Consider the following 23,799-nt stretch of genomic DNA (forward strand, 5'->3'; position numbering starts at 1 on the left):
ATTTTTCAGTAAAGAGAACTACAAATTGCTTAAGTGGCCATGGTGTTCATCACAGTTTAAACCTGGACAGTGGGTGACTATTCCAGAACTCCTAATAGTTTAGCATATTCTAATTAGAAATTACAAATTGCTAGAGGTGTTTGCACAGCAATTCAGCATAAATTTCATTGCAATACCACTGCCCCAGGCTGTGTTCAGACACACTACAAATTTTTTGTACCTACAAGGAAGATGCATAAAAGGAAACTAAAGTCTCTCATTATTTCAATTTATTTATGAATATAGATTATTTATCACCTGGTTTTAGTGTGTTGAATTATTCCCCAAAGGATGAATTTATATAGTTTACATTATTAAGTTTACATATTATTTGTAGGTAATTTTACTTAAAATATCAATTTGGGACAAATAACCAATATCAGAAATGGTGCAATATATTTAGTTGTGGGAATTATGCTTTAAAATAAAATTAATATCTTAGTTTCATGTTACCACTACATTTTAGAGTCTAACACTAACAGAAAAATATACTTAGTGTATACTCTTATTATTTCTCTTTACACGTATTTTTAGATATTAAAAATCATTTTACAGTATTAAATGTTGTGAGTTATTTTTTAGGAATAAGGAATGGTAAATGAAAAAGACAATTTACAGATTAAGAAGAAACTCATATTAAACAGATTTTTAGATTTTTCTGCGGTGCATGTGAAGATACATTGATTGAAAATATTTAATGTGAACCAATTAAGCAAAGAATATAATTACTAAGGAATAATTTTACCTTAGAGACAATTTTTCTTCTTAATAGTTTTATTTTATTTTATATTATTTTATTATTTTTTAGAGAGATGAAGAGGACAAGTCAGGGAGAGGGGTAGAGAGGGTGAGATACAGAGAAAGAAAGGGAGAGAGGGAGAGAGAGGGGGAGAGAGACAAAGAGAGAATCCCAAGTAAGCTCCATGCTCAGTGCAGAGCCTGACATATTTGAATGTGATCATGATGAGTGGAAATCAAGAGTCAGTTGCTCAACTCACTGAGCCATCCAGGGGTCCCCAGATATTTTATTTCTTAAATCCTGCTTTCTTATTGGTCACTTGATGACCTTTAACAAATTCACATTTCAGTTCTCCAACATTTTAATATAGAGCACTGGCTTTGATAGAAAAAAATAAAGATGTTTTGAGAAAGAAAACATTCTATCTTATTGATCCCTCTAATATTAACCTTTCACTCAAAAAGTATTTAAGAATATATGAAATAAATACCCACTGATAGGTACTGGGGTTACATGTTTAAAAACTATATTCATAGCCCCAAATCATTCACTCTCTTCTGGAGTAAACTACTGGAGGGGTCTGCGGAAAAAATTGCAAGCCAACGTGTGCAGAGCTAATTAGGAAACCTGGACAATGTACGTGTAATGTTCTAATAAATACTTGTATAGTGTGTGATGTTCTGATAAATTTACTTCTACAAAGGTGATAAGCATTCCAATACATTGGTACCTTATTGTTATTATGTTTAAGAATAAAAAATGAGAAAAGTGTATTTATGATTATCTACATATTTACTATTTTTTTCTTTTTATGCCATAGGTAGATACAAGGTTCCATATGTTGTTATTTTCCTTCTGACTAAAGAGAATTTTAAAATATTTCTTATAATGCAGTTTACTTGTGACAAATTATTTCATTATAGAGGAAAGATAATACAAAAATAAATAAGAAATCTTATAGTTTTCACTATATGCAGTAAGTAATTCTTTTTTATTTTGGTAGAAATATGAGACTATCCTCCCAATAAATCTTTAAGTGTATGGTACAGTATTGTTAACTAGAAGTAAGATACTGTACAGCAGATCTAGAACTTTTTCATCTTGTGCGACTGCAATTCCATACTCATTGATCAGCAACCCCATGTTTTCCCCTCCTCCTAGTCCCTGGCAACTACCATTCTGTCTCTGTTCCTATGAGCTTGATTGATGAAGATACATTATATAAGTGGAATCGTGCAGTATTTGTCTTTCCAAGATGATGCTTACAGACTGAGGAGCTAAAATTTAGTCTAGTCAATAATAAACAATAAGATCAGGCCAAAGAAAAATCACTATTATGGACTGAATTGTGACTCCTCAAAATGTGTATTTTGAAGCTCTAAACCCCTAGGTGACTGTATTTGAAGATAGGACCTTTAAGAAGGTAAATGAGGACATGGGGTGGAGTTCTAATCCATTCTGTCGCGTGTCCACACAAGAAGCAGGAGACACCAGAGTGTGAAGAGGAAAAGGACATGCAGGGCTACAAAGAGAAGTGTTAGACAATATGCAACACAAAGTGACTCAAATCAGAGGAGTAAGAGCTATCAGCAGAAGGAAAGCAGAGAAAGGGACAAAAGCAGGGAAGGAATGCAGTTTTAGCCAAGGAGACAGTGGGTTAGGTGTTTCACGTGATAGCCTTTTGCTAGGTGTCTCACCTGAGAGCCCCTTAAGGGAGGCATTTGAGCAGAATTGGAGCGGAGGACCTTTGTGGGAGCCTCCCTGACTTATCCTGAAATTGGCATTGACATATAATACTAAGAGCCCCTCCAATAGTGGGGGTTTCTGCTGTTTTTTGAACATACGATGTATGCACTAGCATGTTGACATGATAGGTATACACAAAACTAGAATATAAGTTCTCTGATGTATACACAAGCTTCGTGCCCTGTCCCCTAATACCGAACAAAAGCTTCCTCTCTAACCTAATGGAAAGACAGTGCTTTGACAGCTATCTCCCTGTCTCCATATTTATAATAAGTAATGAAAAGTTCTTTGCTTTCCATGTTTTCTTGGGTTGTGTTCAATTTGATGCACTTCCAGGTGGTAAACTCCTCAAGTTCAGTTACAGAAGAAGGTATCTGTAAGCAAAGGAGAGAGGCCTCAGGGGAAAATCACCTTACTCTCACCCTTATCTAGTCTCCAGATGTGAGAAAATAAGTTTCTGTTTTATAAGCCACCCAGTCTGTGCTATTTTCTTATGTTAGCCTTATTTCATTAGTACACTCTTTTTTCCTTCTTCATCCCACTGAATACTTCATACCAGATTTACCAAACACATACACACACAAGAATGTACATTTATACAAATACACACATACATACACCACAGGTATTTGATAATGAGCTTATGAAGCCCTAGGTTAAATAGGGTTAAACAGCTGTCTATATTGCAAGATATCCTATACCCACAGTATTCGAACGTGAATTGTGAATCTAAGGGCTATTTAATGCAACAACTTTCAGTTTACTAAACTGCAATGCCTTTTCCTCCCCTTTTCTTCTTCTGTATTTTTTATTTGTTTTGTTTATTTGTTTGAGGAATGTTTCCTGGGACTACTACTGGCAAATATTGTCCTATGTAATTTAAGTTATTTAGTGACATTTCATTGCTAAGACTAGTGTTTATCTTCCTAATTGACTCAAATAATATTTAATCTTTGGTCCTTGTATTGTCAAGATTCTCTAGAGAAACAGAACCAATAGGACACACACTACACACACACACACACACAGAAAGAGAGAGAGAGAAAGAGAGAGAGAGAGAAAGAGAGAGAGAGAGAGAGAGAGAGAGAGAGAGAGAGAGAGAGAGAGAGAGAGAGAGAGACTGAGCTATATATTAAGGAATTGGTTCACAAGACTATGAGGACTGACAAGTCTAAGATACATAGGGCAGGCCACTAGGCTAGAAACCTGGGAATGAGTTAGTGCTGTCTTATCTAATGTCTTATCCAGAGGCTGTCTAGAGGCTAATTCCTTCTTCCTCAAAGGACCTTAGTCTTTTTTCTTAAGGTCTTTGACTGACTGGATAAGGCTAACCTATATTACAAAAGGCAATCTGCTGCTATATTTAAAGCCAAACAATTGAAATGTTAATCACATCTCAAAAAATATCTGTACAGCAACACCTAGAAACTGGGTGCCATTGCCCAACCAAGCTGAACACATAAAATTAACCATCACAGTCCCTACAACCTCTATCCTTTAACTTACTTCTATTACATTTTATTGCTTTTCAAATCACAGTCTTGAAGATTAATCTTTCTTCTCTTTCCTGCTACTTGAGTGACAGACATCACAAATATCTTGGCAGAGCTTGTTAACTCTGTGTCAAAATGCTCTGCACAGCTGGTATGGTTTCCTTATTACGCTGCTATCAGCCAGGACCACTGGAAGAGAGAAATTGCTGCTCTTTTCCTTGTTTATTCTTCTCCAGTTACTGATTCTGAGATGGATTTAGGGCCACACAACTGATTCTGTGTTCAACTAACATTTTAGGAGTTGGTTTATCTCTTACTCACTGTTGTTTTCTGTAACAATTTTTCTTTATATTCTTTCTTCCTGGTTCTCACAAGAGGGAAGAATCATGAATTTTTTCTTATCTACTCTTTCTAGTAAGGCTCCTCTAGGCACAGCTCCAGAATCTCCCATTTTAAATGTTTTTTTCCCCCCACAAAAGAGATATAATGCAATTTGTCCCCTGATGACTTTAATTTTTAGTCTGGTCATCTCATTATTTTATTGATAAAATTCATTATTACTTTCCGTAATAAGTAGTTGCAATTAAATAATTTTCTATGCTTAAAATAATATAAAAATAGGAAGGGAGACAAAACATAAATGACTCTTAAACATAGAGAACAAACACAGGGTTGTTGGAGGGATTGTGGGAGAGGGGGATGGTCTAAATGGGTAAGGGCCATGAAGGAATCTACTCCTGAAATCATTGTTGCAGTAACTAATTTGGTTATAAATTAAACAATACATAAATTAAAAAAAAATTTCCTATGCTTAAGTTCCTTTTCTTTGTACATAATTATTAACTTGAATTCACCTTTAAACAATGAAGGGTTAGGGGTCACTAACCCCTCATGCCATCAAAAATATGTGTGTAACTTTTGCTCTACTAAAACTTAACTACTAATAGGCTTCTGTTGCCCAGAAGCCTTACCAAAGACAAAGTCAGTTAACGTGTTTCTTATATGATGTGTATTGTATACTGCATTCTTAGCATAAAGAAACTAAGAGAAAAGAAACTATTAAGAAAATCATAAGGAAAATACATTGAAAGTACTCTACTGCATTTATCAACAAAAATCCATGTATAAATTCAGTTCAAATCTGTATTATTCAAAGATCAACTGTACTCTGATATAAATATCACTCAGCTGAGGAAATAATTTAAACTTTTAGTTCAAAGGGATCACACAGTCTACAGGAGGTAGATTTTTCATCTTTATTTCCTTATCTTTACATATATCTTCCCACTTACATGCATGGTCTCAAGGAAAACTGTACTGTTGTCCTCTGAAACTAAACTACTTGCTAGTCAGTAAATATTTGAATGGATAAATGATTTTTAAGACCCGCTATCTCATATAAAGCATTTCTATTCTATCCTTTTTAAAAATATTGTATAAAATACAAAAAATTGCAATCTTAATCATTTTAAATGTATATTTTTATATTAAATATGTTCATATTATTGTACAATCATCACTCCACTCCATATCCCAAAATCTTTTGCTATTGCAAACTGAAAATCTGTACTCTTAAACACTAATTCCTTCTCTTCCCAGCCCTTGGTAACCATCATTGAACATTTTGTCCCTATGAATTTGACTATTTTCAGAACCTAATATAAGTGGAATCAAGCAGTATTCATATTTTTCTGACTGGATTATTTCACTTAGCATAATGGCCTCAGAAGTTCTCTCTATTGCTTACATATTTCTCAAATTCCTTTCTTTTCTGTCCTTTTCTCAACTTATGCTTAATTAAATTCTCTGGATCTCTTCTACTGACCCAATTAAATAGTCTCCTGATAATAATCCCATAATGTCCTGGCCATGCCTAACCCATCATCCACTGCTATGAGAATTAGGTTTGTTCTTATTACTTACTACTACTATTATAATTATTATTACATTTTCAGATTACAAATCTAACCAAATTCTTCTTTGCTTAAAATATTTTACTGTCTCCTGATTGTCTAAATTTCTTTTAAAGACTAGGTATATAGGATTCAAATTTTGACACTAATATTTAAAAATTAACAATTGTGTGTGTATATTCTCTTGAGTTCTATTTCTTGATATGCATAAAATATTTTTTGATTATAAGGACCACGGATTTTATGCCGTTACATTCTCTTTTTTTTAAAAAAAAATCTATTTACTTTTGAGAGAGAGCGCATTGAACAGGGGAGAGGCAGAAAGAGGGAAAAAGAGAGAATTCCAGGCAGCCTCTCTACTGTCAGGGCAGAGCCTCAACAGGGCCTGAACACATGAACTGTGAAATCATGACCTGAACCAAAATCAAAACTCAGACACTTAACCAACTGAGCCACCCAGGCATCTCTATGCCATTACATTCTTGAAAAAATTACTGTCCCCAAATTTGTCTCTTAATAAAATAGAGTAACTCAAATTTACCATCCTCGTTATAAAATGATTAATTTTATGAATCTTTAAAACAAGTATAGACTCACAAAGTATTCCATTGTGGTATGATGATTGCTAACCATTTGTGAAAAAGCATAATGATTTCAGGATATGTCATCTGGTACACAGAAAATGCCATTTATGTCTATTGTGGAAGGAACCAACGAATAGCACCCTAAATGGCACACATCAAGTGACGTGTGTTAGCCACATGTCATGTTTCCTAAATGTTATTTTAAATTAAGTCTTCATTATTTCATACAAGAGATTGGTCAAAAAGATGTTCATAAATGTGTAGTCTTATATGTTTATGCTTTTTGTAAGTTACCAGCAATGAATACTGTGTATTATAAATATTATAAATAAAAACTGACAGTTTTCTGTCAAATTAGTCATTTAATTGTAATAATATACTTATTGTTTAATAAAAAGAATACAATATATTCTTAGAATTGTCTTAAAGGGATATGAAAACTCTCTTGAAAACTGGCAGCTGAAATCTAGACTATGAAGTTCCCAAATAAGCATAAACAACTTTTGTTGTATAATGACAATAATTAGACAAGTCTATTAGTTTGACACAACATGATAAAATCAGAAAGCTTGGAAACCACAAAATTATTTAAACTACTCAATTCATAATAATATGTGTGAATCCCTTTTACCAATGTCAATAAGAACCTTGTTCTCATGCTCCAAACTTCTAGAAGAAACAAACACACACCATAATAACAAATCACTGAATTGCTCTGTTGAGTAGGAGTAATGAGAGTGAGGATCCTCACCTTTTTTGCAACGTTAGGAGGAAACAATTCAGTATTTCACTATATAATATAATTTAGCCATAGGGTTTTTGTCAATGGCTTTTATCAGAACAAGGAACATTTCTACCATTTTTAGAGTGTTTTTATCATAAATAATTATAGAAATTTTTGGATCGTTTTATCTGTATCCACTGAGATAATTGTATGTTATTCTTTTAAAATGGAAACATGGTGCTTTACAATGATCAATCTTCAAAATTGACCAACCTTACATCCGCTGGATAAAAGATGTTCAACACATCATGATGTGTTAACTATTACATCTATTGCTAGAATTTTTTCTGACCTACTGTAAAGAAATTTTGAGTTTCTGTCATGAGTATTTTACTAAGCAGTTTTATATTTTCATGTCTGGTTTTGATAATATAGGTCTCATAAAACCATTTGTGAAGTATTTGCTCATCTTCTTTTTTTTCAGAAGAGTATTGTGTAATTCCTACTATTCTTTAAACATTTGGAAGGGTTTATTAGAAGAAACAACTTTGCCTTTTTTATTTAATATTCATTTATAAAGATATACAGTCTATTCCTATAATACATTTCTTTGAAGAGAGATCTTATAGTTTGTGTCTCACAACAAATATGCCCATTTCAGCAAAATTTTATAATTTTTTATCTCTTTATTGAGATTCCCTGTGTGTTTGACACCACTCTTCTGATGTACTTTTTTGTTTTTCAGAGATTTGAGTAATTCAGAACATTTAAGTAAGCTAACTTGAAGTCTGTCTAGTAAGTCCAATTGCATGGCATCTTCAGTGATGATGTCCTCTGATTTATTTATTTTTCTTATGAATGGATATCTTCCTGTTTCTCTGTATATTTTAAAATTTTTGTTGAGAACCTTATGTTTTTAATATTGTGATGTGGTAATTCTAAAAATGCAGTTCTTCTTCCTCCCCAGAGATTGATGTTGAGAACAATAGGTACCCATTTGTTTAGTGACTTTTCCAAACTCTTCTGTCAGGACTATATTCCTTGTCCCAGTCTGCATTCAGTCTGTTTCATCCAATAAGGGTATCTTCCCAGGAAGCTCCTTTAACCTGATGAGGTTTAACAATAGCCACTATGCTGATCTCTGAACTGCTGGTCACATTAAAACCCAAAGCTCAATTTTTGAAGAAGGCCCTTACTGACCACCTGGCATCAGCAGGCTGTGCTAGGAATGTGGACCACCATTTCTATAGCTATCTGATTGGGGCCAGGAGCTGGGTGCTGTCGATTCTGTGTGAAGTGTCAAAATTCACCTGCCTCTTTTTTGTTTGTTTGTTTGTTTGTAATCAAGCACTCCCTGGACACTGTAAGTGTTGAGCTAGATTTTGGAGTTCTGAAGTATTTAAATCTATGAAGTACTCAAATGTAACTAGTCCTTGCTAGTTCATTAGTTGGTGAATTTTTAAAATTAGAAATTACTTCGAGAAATATCATTATGGTTTTATGAAATTCTAAAGAATTATGCTTTCTTTATCTTTTCTAAAATGAGACTAATTCCTTTTGCACTCATCCTACTATCTAGTATTCAAATATATCTCACAATTTTCTTGTTCCCATTCCTGGTTTCATCATAAAAGTGAAACTAACTAATCTGAAAGTACGAATCTCATTTTATCAGATTTTTTTTTCCAATCTTGGTATGTTTGTATATTCTTAGATTTCTTTTTTGTTTACTAACTTCTATTACCATGGAATGACACAAAGTGTAAATGAACTACTGCTCGATAAAGGAATCAAAAAAGTAAATGAATTAGATGATTCATTTAGAGACTTGAGGACAGAAAGATTATCTATGTTAATAATCTATTATCTATGTTAATCCCTGACTTAAGAAAATAAATCAGTCACCTGAAAAAATGTATAAAAGGTAATAAAATTTATGACATATTTGAACATCTGACATAAAATTGTATATGATTATGATTCTACTTACAAAAATAGCACAACGATACAGAGCCACTGAAGTGTGCTACTTAAAAGTTTCACAAAGAAATCAGAAGTTATGTTACTGAACAAAAAATGATAAAATATTTAAAAGTAGAGTGTTTACAAAAACAGCAATAATAACTTTGTCCCTAACACTGAGATAAACTAAGAAACTACAGATGGAAAGTACAGGTAGATTCAGAAAAGGCTGAGAGGAAATAGCCAGTGATATAGGTATAGATCCAAGAGGTAGTGATGTCTACTGCCGTGATTTCAGTGCGTGTGTTTGGGTGAGCTACCCTGTACCAGTGGTGCTGATCTGCAGTTAAGTGGACAATTAGTTTGTTATAGAACAAATGAAGGTTACCGTGTTGTTCCTTTTTGCACATGAGAGAAAAAAATATGTGCTACCTATTATTTAACATTTTCTAGCTTGAGTGTAAAAAAAGAAGATAAGTAATCAGAGCTGGGAGCAATATCAACTCTTATAGTAAATGAAGCAAAAAGAAAGACCTATGGGAAATGCATTCAGTGCTATATAAAGCATAAAAAGACAGTCATTTGATTCAAAACTTGGCAATACGGTTAGGGATCTCATATTGGAACAAAAGGTATATTGCTTTCTTTGAGCTTCCTGCCACATTATAAATTTACCTTTTAGGTTACTAGAATTGGTAGAAAATTAACTTTTGCTCTACTTTCATTTGTCTATATTAGGGGTCCACAGAAGACCATTTCAAAGTAAGTGATTATATCCTTTTCACAATTAGATCATTTGTCAGTAGAATGTTAAGCTCAAAAACAGCAACTTCAGAGAAAATATTTAAAAGAAATTGGAAGTTTTGTTAGTGAGGAGAAACACTGGCATTATAATAAAGAAATGCTAGGGAGTATAGAGAAATTAAATTAATCGTATCCCATGTCACCTGGGTGGCTCAGTTGGTTAAATGTTCCACTTTAGCTCAGGTCATGATCATGTGGTTCACGGGTTCGAGCCCTGTATCGGGTTCTGTGCTGACAGTTCAGAGCCTAGAGCCTGCTTCAGATTCTGTGTGTGTGTGTGTGTGTGTGTGTGTGTGTGTGTGTGTGTGTCTGCCCCTCCCTCATGTGTTCTGTTTCTCTCTGTCTCAAAAATAAACTATATAATCCTAACCTGTTCAGGTCATTATTTTGATCTTATTTTCAAAATTCAGTGTAATCAGTAATTTAAAACTAAATGCAAGCTTAAGACAATAACATTCACCACGTTATGCTTTTTACCACTTGAAAATACGTTACTCTTAGTAGTGTATTCAATTAAAAACTTCACTGAAATGTATATATGCTAACCATTTTATTGACTTTATAGTATGAGCCAGGATTAAGAAATAGAATAATTGCATATAATAAAATTTAGGAATGTTAGATAAGAACCTTGGATCATCTACAACTGCTGGTTTGAGAAGACTCCTGAGTTATCGTGGTATTTGTTACAAGTCACCGCATGCAATGCGCTTTTGAGAAATCTCTGCAGCAGGGCCAGTTTTTAACAATCTACCTGATTTCTACCCCACCCCATTTAGTTTGATGACATTTAACTATCTTATTGTATATCTGAGTCTTTTGAGTGTTTTCAGATTATCAGAAGAAAGAATTAAATGAGACGAATGTTATTAACATTGCATATATCTTGGGTAAAACTAGGCATTAAGTTTATTGGATTATTAGGATTATTCAAAATGTCATAAAACAGCATGGGACTGAACTTCTTCTTTTCTGTCTTATTTCTTTTTTAAGGTTTGTTTGTTTGTTTATGAGATGGAGGGAGGGGCAGAGAGAGGGAGAGAGAATCCCAAGCAGTCTCCATGCTGTCAATACAGTGCTCAAACCCACAAACCGTGAGATTATAACCTGAGCCAAGATCAAGAGTCAGACACTTAATCAGCTGAGCCACACAGGTGCCCTGAGGCACCTTGACATATCATAGTATGGCCTCTGCTGGAATATTCTGGTTTCAAATTATGTGATTAAGAGTGTGGAGGGTAATCTCTTTGCTCTCCATGAGAGATGGCTATTTTAGAGGAATAGAGAGAGAATGAATCCTAAAATGGACTTTTAAAATATTTTCTAAAATAATATTGGTTAACAGATTATTTTAAAATGTAAAACTAGAATATCATTTTTTCAAGACATACTGAATAAAGCCTGTAGAAAATTTAGTTAATGCAAATATATTATAAAATACTCATTCCATCAATAGCCAATCTTATATTAGTTCATCTTTTAAAATGTTTAATTATAAGTTAATTATGAACTGATTTATATATATAAATGTACATATACATTTATATGTACTTTTCATCATATTAATAAAAATATTTCAGTTATGATGTTTATGCTATTATTTATGTTATTTACATTTTTAAATTATTAAATTATCAGTAAATATCAAACACCAGAATCAGATATATATGCACAGTTTAATAAAAAATACTGTCTTCTATCATACCTCTAATTTAAAAACTGAGGAGCTTAAACTAATCTTGGCATTTATTATTATAAATTATGAGAAGCAGCATTATTTTATTTTATAACCTATAAATTAATTTATTGTATCAGGTGTATATATTACTGTAAGTATGAACTTACCTTTTTTATGTTATTATTTTTTAATGTTTATTTATCATTGAGACAGAGAAACAAAGTATGAGTGGGGGAGGAGCAGAGAGAGGGAGACACAGAATCTGAATTAGGCTCCAGACTCTGAGCTGTCAGCAAAGAGCCCGAAGCAGGGCTCAAACCCCTGAACTATGAGATCATAACCTGAGCTGAAGTTGGACACTTAACCAACTGAGCCACCCAGGTGCCTCAAATGTATATATTTCTAAACTTGACTCATATTGGTAATATATCTCACAAAATCTTTATCTTTCCTCTGTCATTTTCTATAGGAGTTCACAAAGCACATATTAAAATATTCATTTGAATCGAAAAACGAAGTTGTATTTATTGGATGGGAAAGTCTTAATGATCTTTCCTTAATCCATTGTATTAAAGAAGATAGAACAGGTATCTAATGGATGACAGCCTCCCCTTAGATTTCATGTTGGTTTTCTCAAATGAGACCTAGCAGTGCCCCTGGAATTTGTTCATAGTTGACTGAGTCTGGGGCTCTCGAGGCGTGCTGAGGTCAATGTTGGGCCTCATGATACTGTTTTTATTTCTATTGATATTGTATTTAATGAAATAGTTTACAAGAAAAAGAAAGTGGTGTTGGTCATAGCCATTTTTGGTGACCATCACTAAAGTTGTACATTCATGAAAATTTGAGTTTTGACAAAACATGTCAGGATGAATGGATTATTACGAGACAAGGTACAAGCATTCTTATGCCAGCTCTATTCCCCAAGCTGAGTGTTCCTCACTTGCAAGGCACTTCACTATATGGAAAAGCACCACTACATACTCACCCTGCCTCTGTCCTCTCTCTGTAGAGCTTAGAAGGCAACCAAAGTAACTCCGAGAACCACTCTAGTTACCATTTTTTCCATAAGTCATAAAGTCTTTCCCTCTGACCCAGAAATCATGTGTTTTCTACCACTATCTACAAAACAGAAGTCAGGCTAACTTGTTAGATGGCCAATGTGATAAACCCCCAGTCCTCTCATAGTGCTTGATGTTCTCTTGATACAATGGTGTGTCTTCAGTTCAGTCTGAATAATGCCCAAAATGGGTAATTATGAAATAACATTTCCTGCATTAAACTTCTAGCTTAATTATCAGGACTAAGAACCAAGATCAGCTACATAAATGTGATTACTATTTACTCCAAACAACTTTCATTCAGGTACTTCTGTAGACAAGTTAATAATGCTAATAATGTTGTTTGTGTCAGCGATTTTCTAAAATTGGGTTTTCCAAAATTGACAGTTAGAATTAGCCTGCTTTTCATGAAATTAGTTCTCTCAACTGAACAAAACATTTGCTTATGAAACAACTCTTTACTTATCCAAATTTTCTGCAAGATCTTCTGACCGGAAATTTATAAAATCTGCCCAATCAAGTTCAGAAATATCACAGTAAAACACTTATCTGAAGCCACACAAAGCTAGATCCCAAATCTCCATAAGTTCCTCACTGTAATCTTCTGCTAAAACACTCTTAAGAAACTGTCAAGCTGATGCTTCTTCATGCAGGAGGTGACAAACTTGGTTGCTCAAATCATCAGCTTATTAGAGTATGGGTGTGTAGATGTGTATGTGGGTTATGTTAAAATTTGGGGATTAAATGTATATAATGATTACTTTCAGAAGTCTACATATCTACTAATGCTTCAGAACTATTAGTTTTTAAAAATCTTTTGAGTTTTCAGTATCTATTTAACCAAAATGGTTAGTATCCATATTTTTAATTGTTTGAAATACTGTCAAATGAAATTACATGTCTTGGACTTATTTTCGGTGTGTTACATGCAAATCCAGATGGCTGTAGACACTAGCTGCAAGCTAAACAATGTGAAAGTGATGATGGATTACCGTGCGACACGTCAGATGATGATCTGGCATCTAACATAAAATAAACGGAAAAAGGAACACACTAAGAGATTTGGTTTTCCTTACATGAGACTAATGTCATACAGTTATGAACTTTAAAAATGACTGAATAAATGACTTCCAGAAAACACATATTTCTCCATTGCCTAGGTCCATTTTGTTTCACTCTGTAAACATATAGTATCCCCATTTCAATATATAAACATAAGATACTCATCTGCAAAATTCAACAAAATCGTACATGGAGGATTCTAGGCTCGCCTTCATATTGTCTTTAGCAATAAGTAAAAGCTGCAACAGCCAGCAATGAAAAACTACACAACTTAATATTGTATATTTTGAATTACCAAGTCTTATTTTTTCAAAGTTGTCATATTGTATAAAATCTACCTGGAAATGTATCTTTTTCTGAAGTTAGGGGTTGTAGGAGTATGATTTCATTATTTTACCAATGTGCAATCAAATGCAAAGCCTCTCCATGAAATTCTGCAGGCCAGATTTTTTCTTTACAGTAGTCAGACTTGCTCTAAGAGAAATAATGTGGTTATAGCTTTCTAAGTATGCTAAGCTTTGATTACAGGCTGCAGCAGAAAATGGCTTTGACTAATACAGAAAAATGTGCAAATAGAATTTGAAGGTTATTTAATAATGTGCAGTGGGGAATAGTTCTGCTACCTTTCAGCCAAGAAGACTTTAAAGAGACATTCAGATAATTCAGATAAAATTGAAATATGTTGATTCTCAGTTTTGATGTATAATAATATAAAGATTACATCATTTTTTGATGAAGGAATAGGCAGTAAAAAGGCCTTCAGAATAATCTACTTTGTAAAACAATACCAATTCTATCATGGCAGGTCTAAAGCTTGTTTAATCATAACTACATTGCAAGAAATAAAATTCCACTTAGTCTCCATATCAGAGAAATGAAACCAGGCTAATTGTGAAATATAAAATTATCTATCATTATCACTAATTGAAAGTTTATTATTTTTGCTTTGTGTTTTTTTAATTTTTTTCTCATAAACATTTTTTTTCTTTTTTCTTTTTTAACTCAAATATTAGTTAACATGCAGTGCAATATTGGTTTCAGGAGTAGAATTCAGTGATTCATCCTTTACCTATAATGATTTGCTCATCACAAATAGTGTCCTGCCTACCACCCATCCCCCATCTAGCCCATCTCCCACCTCCTTCCATCACCCCTCAGTTTACTAGTCTCTTGGGGTTTGTTTCCCTCTCTTCTTGAAAAAGTTAAGTTTTAACTATGATTCTCTTAACATATCTGTAACTCTGTTTATATAAAATACATTATTTTTAGCCAATAGAAAAAATCGTGTGTTCTGGTGGTAAATATTTTACCCCAGATTGTTAGTATTGCAAATTGCTATTTGGATTCATGAATCTGGTAATTAATGTTAAGTGGATCAAGCAACATGGGGAGAAGAGAGCCTAATACTCTGATGAAGCAAGAATACCTATAGATTATTGATGATACACTGTGCGATTCCTTAACAGATAAGAACAGTGCTGGAATGACACAAATCCAAACGGAAAGACTGGGTTTGAAGTCAAGGATTTGGTGGAGTTAGATGCAATCACACAAGCAGATTCACTGTAAGTACTCAGATCTAGTAAGTAAGTATGTAGGGCAGCAGCATAAGCTTCAATGATCAAGTGGCTTCCATTTAGGCATGCAAGGAGGACGTGTAGAAAATCAGGGGTGAAGAGATTATAGTAGAAGGTATAGTTCATGGCTTGTATCTGTAACAGAGAGAAGCAAGTATCCAAGAAAAGAGATTTGATTACAAAATTTGGGAATGCAGTGTTTTTCCTTTTACTCCAGGATAACACAGAAATACAATAGGCATATATATATAATTTATATATATTTATAAACATGTTATTAAATATATTTTATATAATGCATATTTATTATATTTCTGAATTTTATCCTTTTAGGTTTATTTATTTTGGGGGAGACAGAGGAGTATGACCAAAGGAGGAGCAGAGAGAGAGGAAGAGAGAGAATCCCAAGCAGGTTCCATGCTATCAGCACAGAACCCAACATGGAGCTCAAACTCATGAACCATGAGATCATGACTTGAGCCAAAATCAAGAGTCAGACACTTAACTGGCTGAGCCACCTAGGCACCCGTATTTCTGTATTTTCTCTAAAGAAGATCTAGAGAGAAAGAATGAGCAATGTGAATTGAGGAACCAAGAAAAGAGGTGGGACTGAGTAATGAGAAACTCACCTTACATATCCAGATATCAAGTACAGGAAACAGAAGCAAGAATATTTTTTGTAACTAGGACAGCATTTCTTAAAGAGGTGTTATATAATCTCTTCAGGTATTCTAGAACCATGCTTAGAGTATGGGTGGAAATAAAATTATGGGCAAATGGGAATGCCTTCAAGGTAGAGTTTTGCAGAGTGCAAGTTGAGTATTTGTTAGTATACTGGCTGTCATAGTAGTTTTACTCATTTCTGCTTAGAAGTCAAAGTAATTTTTAGCTTTTGAATATCATTTTGATCAAATAAAAGTAACCTGAGTATATCTAAGGTCTGTTCATAATTATAAGGGGAGCTCAGCAGGAGTATCTCCTATTATAGGGGAAAATGTAGTATATCATACTAAAGACTGCGGAAATTACCCTCAGGCTAGTTGAAGTCAGGGGAACTGAAAGAAAATTCTAAATTGTAGACCATGAGGAAAGTAGGTCATGTGTGGTAAAATGAACCTAAATATCAGGACTGTGAGGTCGGCAAAACTGACATTAAAAAGAAAATGAAAGAGACAAAAGCTCAGAATGTGGGGAACAATTAAGTATGAACAGTATAAAGAAGTTCAAGCAAGTGGTTTTCATGAGTAAGCACAAGAAAAATGTTAGAGGTCCATTTTTAGATTTGCCAGCTACATGGTGTAGGAGTGTGCTGGAGAGATCAAAGGAATCATGCAGAACTGGTCAGAATGTATAGCAAAATGTCAAACTTTATTCACACAAAAGTATAATATGTTAGAGCCTCACTTTTATACCTCATCTCTAGAGGCAGGTTACAAGATATCTTAGATTTGACATTCCTAATAATGATAGTATTCCAAAATTAAGTTCCAGGTTTTGAATTCCAAAAATGTCATTATATATTATATATGACTACAATTGATGTGTGCTTACTTTAAGTAAATAATTGTATACAGAATACCATGTGTGTTTTTCTTTTAATATAAATTCTTGTGCAAATATCATTGTCACCAAATGTTAAAGCTAAGGAAAATGATCATTATAAGGATTTAAAGTATCTTAGATAATGCCAAAGAGCTAATAGGTGGTGTACACGGGATTCTATTCCAGAACTATCTGACTGAGCTCCTAACTTTCATATAATGATATATTTTGGCATTAAAATTCTATTGTATTTTTAATCTATAATTATTTGGGCTGATGAAGCTAAATCTAGGGAAATAATTATCATAGTAAGAAGTAATGTTTGAGTTCCAGCCAATGAAATATGTGCTCTCATAAACAAAGGCGTAGTTGATGTTACATTAACTAACTTCTACACTAGAAGTAACATAAAAGTATCATTTAAAGTAATTTCATGTAGGGGCGCTTGGGAGGCTCATTGGCTGGAGGTCCAACTTCACCTCAGGTCATGATCTCACAGTCTATGAGTTCCAGCCCTGCGTCCAGTTCTGTGCTGACAGCTCAGAGCCTGGAGCCTGCTTTGGAATCTGTGTCTCCCTCTCTCTCTGCCCCTCCCCCGCTCATGCTCTGTCTCTGTCTCCCAAAAATAAATAAACATTAAAAAATTAAAGAATAAGGTAATTTCATGTATTACCTTAGTTTTTTCCTAAAAGACTGGCTGAGTCAAGCTGAGTCAATAAAAAGGAACTACGCTTTCTATTCAGTAAATATAAAACTATACCAAGATCATAAGCATGCATTTTGGGGTTCAGAGAAATGGTCAAATTTATTAACTCAGGACTGGAGATATTACCCTTCTGCGCTTTCTAAACATAAACTCAAAATTAAATAACTTTTGAATACTTAAAATTATGGAAGATACTTTTTATATTCAAAATGTTATTCTATGAAAGTCTACAGAACTGAAAATGAATTAAACAAATAAATGAGACCTATGTTAGATTCTTGTCTTACAAATATGTACAAAAAGGAATTTAGAATGTACTTATGTATCTCAAAGGATTAGCAAATCAGTTTATGCACAAGAAGGGATCAGAAAGAGTTAGTGTCTGTTAAGCATCATTTTCAATGTTATGGTGAATAAAATATTGAGGATTTAAGGTGTTAAGGACATGTAAATTAGATTTCCAACATTTTTTACAGTGAAATCATTATTTTCATGCAAAAATATACTCATATATACAACAAATATACTTTATATATGAATCTTGTGAGGCTTTGGAGGATTTTCTCCCCTAGTTCTGCCCAAAATCTCTTTAAACTACTTTGGTATCGCTTTAGCTATTATTTGTAAAACATTCACTACATGGTATGTACTTAATATGCCACATATCATATAATCCTAACCAGAAGCCTATGAGATAACTATTCTTTATTCCTATTTGGGATATGAAGTTAATGAACAGATCATTCATGTCACACAGCTGTGAAATCTAAATCCAAAATTAAAAATAGGTCTGTTCAATTACAACTTGAACTTTTCCAGTCAATCAATGAATGTCTTTACTCTGTTTGCTAGAAATGCATTGTATTGTTTCATCTGCAATATATGTATTCATAAATTAGTTTCCTCATTTTATCCATGGGATTCCTATCCATATAATTCTAAAATAAAAAATATATTTATATCTACCACATATTTATTTTATTCTAAGATTCATATATGATGTAAGTGAATGTACTTTGTGAGTCGATATATAAAGTATAACTAACAATCAGTACTGGTTCCTTAATTGAAAACCAGTCTTATGTTTTCATTTCATTGAATCAATTTACATTCTGCTTGTCTTTAGATGGCAATAATGATCTAAACCTGAATTTGAAATCAATTAAAGACCGATGCCAGATTGATAGAAATGAAACAGCAACATTCATACTGTCTGGGCTCAATGGTGAGCCACAATCAAGATTTCGAATATTTCTCTGGAGTCTAGGCATTGGAAAACTCTGATTATGTAAAGGTTGACACGTTTATTCAGAACCAATACATGTTAAACCTCACAGCTGTGGTCAGAGAAGAGCTGAGCCCCTGATCTACCTCTGGAAGACAGGGTGAACCCTGGCTCACATGCACACACTTCAGGGAAGCATCATCAAAGCATGATATGGCAAGCCTTTGTTCAGGCCATTCTAAACCTGCTGCTGAAAGCACATTGTGAGCTCTCTCATTCAGCAAAAGGGCTGAGTTTGCATATCATTGTATAATAATACAAGTAAATTGATCAAAGCAGGCAGTTAGCTGTATATGAAATCATCCTGAATCTACCCCAAAGCCCTTCTTCCTTCCTTCCTTCCTTCATTTCTTAAACAAGTAATTGTCCTTCCTCTAATGTGTATGAGGCACTACTCCAGGTACTTGGTTTCATCCATGAAACAGAACACTCTGTAGTCCTAAGGCATGCAGGGCACATACATGCTCCCCTCTTCCACTACTTCCAGTTTATTCTGCTTACTCCAAGCCCTAGAACATGGTATTATCTTACTTCCCTTCACGTAAACATCTTTTCTCTACTTGCATACATATATGTTTCATAGATAAATGTCTCAAAAATGCCACAGAATCTATTGTCATTTTATGTTAATCTGTTTTTTAATTAATTGGTTACTTTTTCTGTTCTTTAAACTTAGTGTTTTATCTAAATTTCATATTTGATTAAACACATTCATATCTCCAAAGTGTTTAAGTAATGATAACCAGCTTATAAATTGTTTCCCTCATGAAAATATAAGAACTGATTGCAAATACATGATTACTATTTTAATCACATATGCACAATGTATTATTTTCTCTATATGGACCTTTGTGTGCTAAATATACCTATGTTACATACATCACATTAAAGGACACATTTGACAAACTTGTCCAGATATTTCTGAATTCAAATTAAGGCTAAAACTATTAGCTTTCTTTACTGCATATCTAAAAACATATGATATTGTATATTTATTAAAGTAAATTCTTCTTGTGAAAATTCATACAAATTTTTATTAATCTTGAAGGAAGTCATTAAAGTCCTAAAAATATTCTCATTCCATAATTTCTTATTTTACATTATTTGTAAAGTATATTCTTTTCTTGTTTGTTTGTTTTATGTTTGATACAGAGAGAGACAGAGCATGAGAGGGGGAGGTGCAGAGAGAGAGAGACACACAGAATCCGAAGCAGGCCCCAGGCTCTCCGCTGTCAGCACAGAGCCGACATGGGGCTTGAATCCACCGTGAGATCATGACCTGAGCCAAAGTTGGAGGCTTGAGACTGAGCCACCCAGGTGCCCCATGAAGTATATTCTTAAAAAAATAAAAGAATTATTCTGGTTAATATTCTGAACAGAAGTGGACAAACTGAAAATAACCAATTAATACTTTTCTTGTTATTTTTATTCTCAAAGATATTATGTTATTTTATTAAATAAATCTACATAAAGATTTTAGTTGAAAAGGACATCATAGCTGATTCCTTATCTACTTATTCTATTTAGACATTTAGATACTCTAAAAGAAATATGCAAATGGAAAACAAGACAAATAGAATTAGAAAGTTAAAGGCAAACAGAAACTCTCTGAAGATTGAATTCGAGTTTCATATGGACCAATGAATGTCTCTATCACACTACAGATTTAAAAAAAAAAATGTGTCGAGGTACCTGGGCGGCTCAGTCGGTTAAGTGTCTGATCCTTGGTTTTGGCTCAGGTCAAGATCTCAGGGTTCATGAGATGTAGCCCTGTGTTGGGCTCTGTGCTGACAGAACAGAGACTGCTAGGTAATTCTCTCTCCTCTCTCTGCCCTCCCCCACCTCATGTGCAAGAGTGCGGGCGCACACACACGTGCATGTTCTTTCTCTGTCTTTAAATAAATAGATATGCTTAAAAATATGTAACTGGGGGTGCCTGGATGGCTCAGTTGGTTAAGCATCCAACTCTTACTCTGAGCTCAGATCATGATCCCATGGTTTGTGGGTTCAAGCCCCATGTAGGGCTTTGTGCTGATGGCACAGAGTCTGCTTGTGATTCTGTCTCTCCGTCTCTCTCTGTGCCTCCACCACTAGTTCTCTCTCTCTCTCTCTCTCTCTCTGGAAATAAACTTTAAAAAAATGTGTAATTCATAAGCTATTCTTAAACCCAGATGAGTGTTTTTCCAAAGAACAAAGAAGTCTGTATATTTCTATCAATGTTGTGATAAAAGTGGCCCAAATTCTGCTTGCTAAGCCCTGTCAAATTTTTCCACAACACTGTACTTTAATCTTGACAAACTCATTGGAATAGAATCTTTCTTTTTAGAGGACGAAAATTTAGACCCAGAGAGACTGTGACTGGAGGGTCTGCTGCACAACCATTCATAGAAATTGAGCTTCTGGATTTGTTCTGGGTTGTTTTTAATTTTTTTTTAATTTGTGTATAGGTGACACACAATTTACACAGGTTTCAGCTATACACCATAGTGATTCAACTTTTCTCTACATCATGCCATGCTCACCACAAATGTAGAGCTTCCTGAGTTCTAATACTGTCCTTTCTAGTATGATAGACTTATATTTGGGGGTTTACAAAACCCAGTATGTTTACCATAGGTAATGAGAATGCTGAATTCTAGGGGTTCCTGGGCAGCTCAGTTGGTTAAACATCTGACTTGGGCTGAGGTCATGACCTCATGGTTCATGGGTTTGAGCCCCACATCCAGCTCTGTGCTGAGAGCTTGGGGCCTGGAGCCTGCTTCGGATTCTGTGTCTCCCTCTCTCTCTGCCCCTCTCCTGCTTGTGCTCTCTGTCTCTCTCACTCTCTCTCTCAAAAATAAATAAACATTAAAAGCATTAAAAAAAAGAATACTGAATTCTAAAAACAATGATGATGATGATGGTAAGCAAACCAGAATAAACATTAATATAAAGAGCAGGGCTAATAAATTAAAAAACAGGCTAATAATGCATCTTGGTTTTGCTTTGCCATTTCAAGTCTCATAGAATATATTCTGGATCTGTTCCAAATAGTAACAGTAAAATAAATTTCAATTAACTATACAATGTTAATAAGAAAAAAGGTAAAAAGAATTATGTAAAATGTCTATCCCTCATCTATTCTCCAACAGCACACTCCATATAACTATTAAAATATTCATCATTTTATAAAGGGTGCAATCTGAGGAATACAGCGATGGTATTGTGATAGTGCTATATGGTTACAAATAGTATCTATACTGTGGTGAGCATAACATATAGACTCACCGAATCACCGTGTTGTACACCTAAAGCTGACATAATATTTTGTGTCAATTGTCCTAAAAAAGAAGTCATAATCTTACTGCAATTATGCTTACAGTGTCCCTCTCTAGATAATGACCCTCTGGAGGGCAAGTGCTATATTTTATTCACTTCTCTGTCCCAGGTTCTGTTACAGTAACAGTATATAATTAGGCACTAAATAAATGTTGTTATATAAGTGAAGGAGAATATTACTTTAAAAAGATATGAATGTATCATAAACACATGTGATTTTCAACATGTTGTTCAAGTAAGGCAAAATTAATTAAAAAATAACTTTTTTAGCTGTTTATGCTGCAGAAACTCTTGTGGGAGAGTTTCCATTTCACTGGAAGACTGAAATGACACTCTTTCAAGGTTTCTTTTGCAATCTGGAAATAATAAATTATTGTGTCCTTCCTGAGTTTAAACTTGACCTTTTTTTTGAGAGAGAGAGAGGAAAAGAGAGAGAGAACATGTGTGTACTGGTGTAGGGGGAAGGGGCGCAGGGGCAGAGAGAGAGAGAGAATGAGAATCAAGCAGGCACCACGCCCAGCTCAGACCTCCACATGGGACTCAATCTCATGTTCCTGAGATCATGACCTGAGCCCAAATCAAGAGCTGGATACTTTACTGACTGAGCCACTCAGGCACCCCAAAACTTGAATCTTTTAAAGTTAGTAGCTGATAGTTGAAAGCCCAAACATGATTTATATATATTTTAATTTTTTTAATGTTTTATTTATGAGTGGGGAGGGGCAGAGAGAGAAGGAGACACAGAATCAGAAGCAGGCTCCATCCAGGTTCTGAGCTGCCTGCGCAGAGCCTGACAAGGGGCTCAAATCCACAAACGTGAGATCATGAGCTGAGCCGAAGTCGAAGGCTTAACCAACTGAGCCCATAATTTATATTTTTAAAGTAGGTAAATTCCTAGAGTTTCCATCAACATCATGGAGAGCCCTTGTTAAATGAATGGCAAATTTCCTTCACAGAAAAATGGGAGTACTACAGTCTTTCGTGTGAATATCAAATTACCAGGTTCAGTAGATGAATGACCAGAGGTGTTTGCACTGGTGTTGTTATGGCTAACCTAACTACAATTGATATAAATCTGGAGTTTATTTATAGTAACTGATTGATTCAGTAAGTGTTTGCTACATGCTGTTTCCTGAGATAAAGTCCTGAAGGTCAAATATAGTGACATTCATTCAGTTCATTATGAACTGAATGAGCTGTCAATCTTGGATCAAGAATGATATCAGTCATTATTTGCATCATTAAAATACACCATTTCAGTGTAGTAAGAGTGACTTTGGGTTTTCTTATTTTGAAATGGTCAGCATACTTTTTAAAATCAATAATTTGTTCTAGACATTTATTCTTTCTCCAATGGTAGCACTTAGCACAATTAGTTTTGATCATAAAAAAAAAGTTTCTCATAATTGATTACACAAAGTAACACCCAGGAACAACAAAGGAAAAACCCAGTAGGTTTTTCTTACTTCCAGAAAATGAAATTTTAAATCCATTTGTAGCTCCTCAGTTGGGCCATATTGTTAGTAATGAATATCGTTTCTTCCCTCTAAAAACTGAGCCTGAGGC

Source organism: Suricata suricatta, chromosome 3 (assembly GCF_006229205.1).
Source record: "Suricata suricatta isolate VVHF042 chromosome 3, meerkat_22Aug2017_6uvM2_HiC, whole genome shotgun sequence".
Classification (NCBI taxonomy): Eukaryota; Metazoa; Chordata; class Mammalia; order Carnivora; family Herpestidae; genus Suricata; species Suricata suricatta.